This window comes from Pogona vitticeps, chromosome 6 (assembly GCF_051106095.1).
Source record: "Pogona vitticeps strain Pit_001003342236 chromosome 6, PviZW2.1, whole genome shotgun sequence".
In the NCBI taxonomy this organism is placed as follows: domain Eukaryota; kingdom Metazoa; phylum Chordata; class Lepidosauria; order Squamata; family Agamidae; genus Pogona; species Pogona vitticeps.
In genome coordinates, this window is record NC_135788.1 from 72,441,731 (window position 1) to 72,449,343 (window position 7,613).

The window sequence follows — 7,613 nt, forward strand, 5'->3', positions numbered from 1 at the left end:
GTAACATAATGACTAATATATTGGATCAGGACAAAGGAAAGCAGGATTCAAATCTCCACAAAGTCATGAAGTACACTGTATAATCTGTGGTTTAACACTAGTTGTTAGCCTAACCAAAATCATGGATATATTGAGGTAGGAAAAATCACCACCTTTAACTTTTTGTCCAAAACAATGAGATATACCTTAAAAGGTAATGTTAACTAATTAAAGCATCTGTGTCACAACAGGAACTCCTCTTGTCTCTAGCAATACACAAGTAAATCTACTGTACTTTGCTTTTGTGATTGGTGTTCAGAACTTAACAATGGGATTTTCTTAAAGTCTGATTTCCAGTTTTCAAACTAGAAAGATTGTCTCACACTCCTCTTACAGGCTTAGGTATAACATCTATTTTTTCTCCAAGAATAGTGACCTTTAGATAAGTTAACAGGAGCATATAAGAAGAGATAATGCAAGAACACTTGGGAAATACTATTGCTTTATTCTGTAACTCACAGCCTTAAAGATGATGACACATTATGAAATACACACCTTACATTTAAGCTCAACAACCCAAGAACTGCCTTATCTGAACTTAGTACATGCCCAAGAATATTGTGCAAGTTACACAATTTGTTTCTTACCACACAGAGAAAGATTCTGAAGTAGGATCAAGTGTTCTATAATTGTAGGAGGTGGAGCTTCGTCACAGTGAAGCCAGCAGCTGCCAGGAATAGCTCATGGGAAAAGCTGGAACCTCCTGGTCTGGGGTCCCTCTAGAAAGGGGGGACTGAAGGGGAGACCAGGAGAGGTCTCCCTGAAGCAGTTGGTGAGCCCAGATGGTAGAAGATTGGGCAGCAACTTGATTTTTCTTCCCTCTGAAAATTCACCCGCGCACAGATAGGAGACAGGAAGCCATTTTATGACAGAAGAGCTGTGAGTAACTCCACCCCCAAATTCCCTGAGGAGAGGAGAACAAAAATACGGCTGAAAATACACAATAACAAAACAAGCCTTTGATTTATGAATAACCTCATTAAGATGTAAAAGAAACTATAGTGAAAATATTTGACTGAAAGAAGAGAGAAGGAGTGGCGAGTTGTGCTTGCCAGCCTGCCTCTTTAAAGCGAACTGACTCTTAAACAGCAAGCTCTTAAACAGCTGGCATATTGAATGTAGCACCTTAACAGCATTATCTTTCAAGATTTTAAATAGTTCAACTGGAATGCCATCACCTCCACTGGCCTTGTTGTTAGCCAGGCTTTCTAAGGCCCACTTGACTTCGCTCTCCAGGATGTCTGGCTCAAGGTCAGCAACTACATTGTCTGGGTTGTCCGGGATATCCACATCTTTCTGATATAATTCCTCTGTGTATTCTTGCCACCTCTTCTTGACGTCTTCTGCTTCTGTTAGGTCCCTCCCATTTTTGTCTTTTATCATGTTCATCTTTGCGCAAAATGTTCCTCTAATATGTCCAATTTTCCTGAACAGATCTCTGGTCTTTCCTTTTCTGTTATCTTCCTCTATTTCTTTGCATTGTTCATTTAAGAAGGCCCTCTTGTCTCTCCTTGCTATTCTTTGGAAGTCTGAATTCAAGTTTCTGTAACTTTCCCTATCTCCCTTGCATTTTGCTTCCCTTCTCCTCTCTGCTATTTCTAAGGCCTCGTTGGACAGCCACTTTGCTTTCTTGCATTTCCTTTTCTTTGGGATGGTTTTCGTTGCTGCCTCCTGGACAATGTTACGAGCCTCTATCCAAAGTTCTTCAGGCACTCTGTCCACCAAATCTAGTTCCTTAAATCTGTTCTTTACTTCCACTGTGTATTCATAAGGGATTTGGTTTAGATTATACCTGAGTGGCCCAGTGGTTTTTCCTAATCTCTTCAGTCTAAGCTTGAATTTTGCTATGAGAAGCTGATGATCAGAACCGCAGTCAGCTCCAGGTCTTGTTTTTGCTGACTGTATAGAGCTTCTCCATCTTTGGCTGCAGAGAATATAATCAATCTGATTTCGATATTGCCCATCTGGTGATTTCCATGTATAGAGTCGCCTCTTGTGTTGTTGGAAAAGAGTGTTTGTGATGACCAGCTTATTCTCTTGACAAAACTCTATTAGCCTTTGTCCTGCTTTGTTCTGAACTCCAAGGCCAAACTTCCCTGTTGTTCCTTTTATCTCTTGGCTCCCTACTTTAGCATTCCAGTCCCCTAGAATGAGAAGAACATCTTTCTTTGGTGTCAGTTCTAGAAGGTGTTGTAAATCTTCATAGAATTGTTCAATTTCAGTCTCCTCAGCAATGCTGGTTGGTGCATAAACTTGGATTATTGTGATGTTGAATGGTCTGCCTTGGATTCGTATTGACATCATTCTATCATTTTTGAGATTGTATCCCATTACAGCTTTTCCCACTCTTTTGTTGACTATGAGGGCTACTCCATTCCTTCTACGGGATTCTTGTCCACAATAGTAGATATGATAATCATCTGAGCTGAATTCGCCCATTCCTGTCCATTTTAGTTCACTGATGCCCAGGATGTCGATGTTTATTCTTGCCATCTCCTGTTTGACCACCTCCAGCTTCCCAATGTTCATAGATCTTACATTCCAGGTTCCTATGCAGTATTTTTCTTTGCAGCATTGGATTTTCCTTTCACTTCCAGGCACGTCCACAGCTGAGCGTCCTTTCGGCTTTGGCCCAACCACTTCATTAGCTCTGGAGCTACTTGTACTTGTCCTCCGCTCTTCCTCAGTAGCATGTTGGACGCCTTCCAAGCTGAGGGGCCCCTCTTCCAGCGTCATATCTTTTAGCCTTTTGTTTCTGATCATGGGGCGTTCTTGGCAAAGATACTGGAGTGGCTTGCCATTTCCTACTCCAGGTGGATTGCGTTTAGTCGGAACTCTCCACTATGTCCTGTCCGTCTTGGGTGTCCCTGCACGGCATAGCCCATAGTTTCTCTGAGTTACTCAAGCCCCTTCGCCACGACAAGGCAGCAATCCATGAAATCTTGAAAGATGATGCTGTTAAGGTGCTACATTCAATATGCCAGCAAGTTTGGAAAACTCAACAGTGGCCAGAGGATTGGAAAAGATCAGTCTACATCCCAATCCCAAAGAAAGGCAGTGCGAAAGAATGCTCCAACTACCGTACAATTGCACTCATTTTGCACGCTAGCAAGGTTATGCTCAAAATCCTACAAGGTAGGCTTCAGCAGTATGTGGACCGAGAACTCCCAGAAGTACAAGCTGGATTCCGAAGAGGCAGAGGAACTCGAGACCAAATTGCTAACTTGCGCTGGATTATGGAGAAAGCCAGAGAGTTCCAGAAAAATATCTACTTCTGCTTCATTGACTATGCGAAAGCCTTTGACTGTGTGGACCACAGCAAACTATGGCAAGTTCTTAAAGAAATGGGAGTGCCTGACCACTTTATCTGTCTCCTGAGAAACCTATATGTGGGACAGGAAGCAACAGTTAGAACTGGTCATGGAACAACTGAGTGGTTCAAAATTGGGAAAGGAGTACGGCAAGGCTGTATATTGTCCCCCAGCTTATTTAACTTATATGCAGAATCCATCATGCGGAAGGCTGGACTGGAAGAAACCCAAGCCGGAATTAAGATTGCTGGAAGAAATATCAACAACCTCCGATATGCAGATGATACCACTCTGATGGCAGAAAGTGAGGAGGAATTAAAGAACCTTGTAATGAGAGTGAAAGAGGAGAGTGCAAAAAACGGTCTGAAACTCAACATCAAAAAAACTAAGATCATGGCCACTGGTCCCATCACCTCCTGGGAAATAGAAGGGGAAGATATGGAGGCAGTGTCAAATTTTATCTTCCTGGGCTCCATGATCACTGCAGATGGAGACAGCAGCCCTGAAATTAAAAGGCGCCTTCTTCTTGGGAGGAAAGCGATGACAAATCTGGACAGCATCTTGAAAAGCAGAGACATCACCTTGCCAACAAAAGTCCGAATAGTCAAAGCTATGGTTTTTCCTGTCGTGATGTATGGAAGTGAGAGCTGGACCATAAAGAAAGCAGACCGCCGAAGAATTGATGCCTTTGAATTGTGGTGCTGGAGGAGGCTCTTGAGAATCCCCTGGACTGCAAGGAGAACAAACCTATCAGTTCTAAAGGAAATCAACCCTGAGTGCTCACTGGAAGGACAGATCCTGAAGCTGAGGCTCCAGTACTTTGGCCATCTAATGAGACGAAAAGACTCCCTGGAAAAGACTTTGATGTTGGGAAAGTGTGAAGGCAAGAGGAGAAGGGGACGACCGAGGATGAGATGGCTGGACAGTGTCTGCGAAGCAACCAACATGAACCTGACACAACTCCGGGAGGCAGTAGAAGACAGGAGGGCCTGGCGTGCTCTGGTCCATGGGGTCACGAAGAGTCGGACACGACTAAACGACTAAACACACACACACACTTAAACAGCAGGCTGGCTCAAGGTCACAGACAGACAGTGAGATGGAAAAATTTTGTGTTGCTGGAAAAAACCCCAGAGGAAATACTACTGAAGAGGCTTCAAGGCACTGAAATCTTGTGAAGGCTGTTTAGTCTGGATTTTTCCCCCTAGTTTGTGTGGGACATTGAAAATAAAATCTTGTCTTAGGAGCAGGAGGAATAAGTTTTTGGGAATAAAAAAAACAGACTGTTAATCATCAGTGTGACGACATAATTGGCTAGATTGAAGAGCTGGGGAAGCCAGGACTGGAGTCGAATGGGACTTTGATAATAGAAGGTTGTTCGGTTTTAGAAGGAGGAATAAATCTTTGGGAGCAACGGACAGTGAATCATCAGCGAGAGGAATGTAGCCGAATAGACTGAGGAGCTGGGAAAATCAGGACTGGAGTTTTGACGGATTACAACGATATCTTTTGGAGAGACTGGCTCCCTGCGTCTGCTGTTTAGTCTGGACTTTCTCTTGGTTGGACTGTGTGGATTTTGATAATATTGCCACGGTTGAAATTCAAACTGTTGGTCTAAAAGTCGAGCTGTACAGTGGTACCTCGCTAGACGATGACCTCCTAAAATGACGAATCCGCACGACGATGAGGTTTTGCGATCGCTATAGCGATTTGCAAAACAGTGATTCCAATGGGGGATCTTTGCTGGATGATGATTTGGTCTGTGCTTCACGGACCATTTTTTCGCACGACAACAATTTTTACAGCTGATTGGCGGCTTCGCAAAATGGCTTCCCTGTGTTTTCGGGACCCATGCTTCGCAGGACAGCCATTTTAACAGCTGATTGGTGCTCACAAAATGGCTGCCCTATGGACGATCTTTGCTGGACGACGATGTATTTTCCCCATTTGAACACATTAAATGGGTTTCAATGCATTCCAATGGGGCAATGGTTTTCGCATGATGATGATTTCACTAAACATCGATTTCTATGGGACTGATTATCGTCGTCATGCAGGGCTCCATTGTATATTATAATATCTGGACATACTCAGGGGAGGTATATGTTGATGGGTTTGGTTTGTTGATAAAATAGTGGAATCTATAAAATATTAAGGTATTTATACAAACCATACATATTAGAAAGATGGAAATGACCTTTAAAAATTTTAAATATCAACTGTTGGGAATTTTGCCAGATAAAGAATGGCAGCTTACCATGCAAATGACAATAATAACAGGATTTCAGCAGGTAAATGAGTGTCTCTACTAGGTGGAAGACCTGATGAAAGGGAAACCGAAGAGGCTAAACAAAAGCTAAAGGAAACTAACTCCAGAACAATATTTATTGAGAGCGATGCCAGGCGAGAATAAGTTACCCTGTGAGCTATTTAGTTACAATAGTCAGAAAAGGTGATGTTAAAAATCAGATTACTGTCATGGATTCAATTTTATTTCCCCAGAACTGGAAGAAAATAAAGTCATGGAAAGAAGAGAAGATATGGGAAGTGCTAGAAATGGATACTTTTTCAGGCATGCTGAACGTATGTCCAAGACAGAAGGAAATTGAAAGAGGGGATGTATTTTATAATTGGTCTCAATTGCCTGACAGAGTTGGAATAACTTAGATTTAAATTAAAACATGAATATAAGCTGATATTTAGAGGATAATCAAACAGTAAAAAGACTATAAAGTTGCTGTTTTTTGCACTGAAAAATGAATAGATTAGATGCTTGTATACTTAATATGAATAGATTGGATGATTTTATACTTTCTGTTCTCCTATCCTTAAAGCTCTTTTCCCATCCCTTCCACTTCCTTTTACCTTTTGTATTCCCTACCCTATTCCTACTAGTTTAAAAATAAACATTTTTAAAAAGTGTTCTGTAATTGTAAGAAGGCCCAAAACTTCTGTAACATATCCAAGGGAAAAAGTTCTGTATTTACTCAATAAGCCTATATGCCTCCTGTCTTTTTCTGTGCATGAAGGTGTGGGGTATAATAAAAAGCAGATAGGCTAAAGAAATTTCATAATCACTCAGAACCTCTTAATTTGTAGTTTGAAAAATAGATGACATGAATCTGACATGAGTCCCTATGTTGTAATTGAATTCCTTGGAGATTTATAGACAGGAAAATCACTGATTTAATAAAAGCTTTAGTAGCTACACAGGAATGTGCGTGGTGTGTGTGTGTGTGTGTGTGTGTGTGTGTGTGTGTGTGTGTGTGTGTGTGTGTGTGTGTGTGTGTGTGTGTGTGTGTGTGTGTGTGTGTGTGTGTGTGTGTGTGTGTGTGTGTGTGTGAGAGAGAGAGAGAGAGAGAGAGAGAGAGAGAGAGAGAGAGAAGAAAAACTTTTCCTAATGAGATTTTGATACCAGGCTTTCATTTGTCTTGAAGTATCTTACTTAAAAGCTTCAAAATATTTGCATCTTTCTTGAGTGAATTTTTGATACCTGAAAGAATTAAACTGCTTGCCTTCAGATGATATCACAGATGATCCACTGTTTTCATCCCACTTCTCGCCCTTTACTATACTCCTACACACCACATTAAAAAATGAACATGGTGATTCTGAGGAAGATATGGCAAAATTTGAATTACACAGTTTGTGTATAATTCAATGCAATTATTAGGAAATACTATGCTTTAAAAATCCCCCTCTGGTTTCTGAAAGTGGGATATTGTGCCTCTCTATCCATCATTCAAAATGTCAGGAAATGGCCAGATATTGCTGCACAGTATCATTCCTGTGTTGCCGGCAGGAAAAAAAGATATCAAATTTACAAAGCAAAGGTCATCCACCTCTCACCCAAACACAAAGCAATTATTAGGTAAGTTTTTTCAACAGATTCTCTAGCTATCCATCTCTTGGCAGCACAAAATAATCAAAATGCCCAGAAGAAAAGTGTCTTTCGGATTAACTGTGTGTACTTAAGTAAATATCAGAGCACCTGGAAGGTTATTGTTTTTTTAATGTGTCCTCAAGTTGGAATTCACTTATAGAGGCCCTAATATGGTTTTCAAGTGAAATATTTAAGGAATGGCTTTACCAATTTCACCCAACCTCCAGTGAGCTTCCACGATTGGGTAGGCATTCAAACCTAGACCTCCTAAATCCTAATCCATCACTCTAACCACTATACCACACCAGGTATCAGATGGAAGGTACTAGTTTGTTAATCCCCAAGGAATGTACACAGATTTGGAATGCTTCTGCCCCATG

The 7,613-nt window shown here is 41.3% G+C and overlaps 1 long non-coding RNA gene across 1 annotated transcript in view; it reads left to right on the forward strand.

Annotated features, from left to right (window-relative positions):
• LOC140708357 (uncharacterized) overlaps nt 1-7,613 on the forward strand; it is a 47,895-nt gene extending 40,282 nt beyond the window's left edge. The window contains exon 3 of the long non-coding RNA XR_012088478.2: nt 5,853-7,613. This is a non-coding gene — a long non-coding RNA (uncharacterized LOC140708357). The remainder of the gene's footprint in view (nt 1-5,852) is intronic.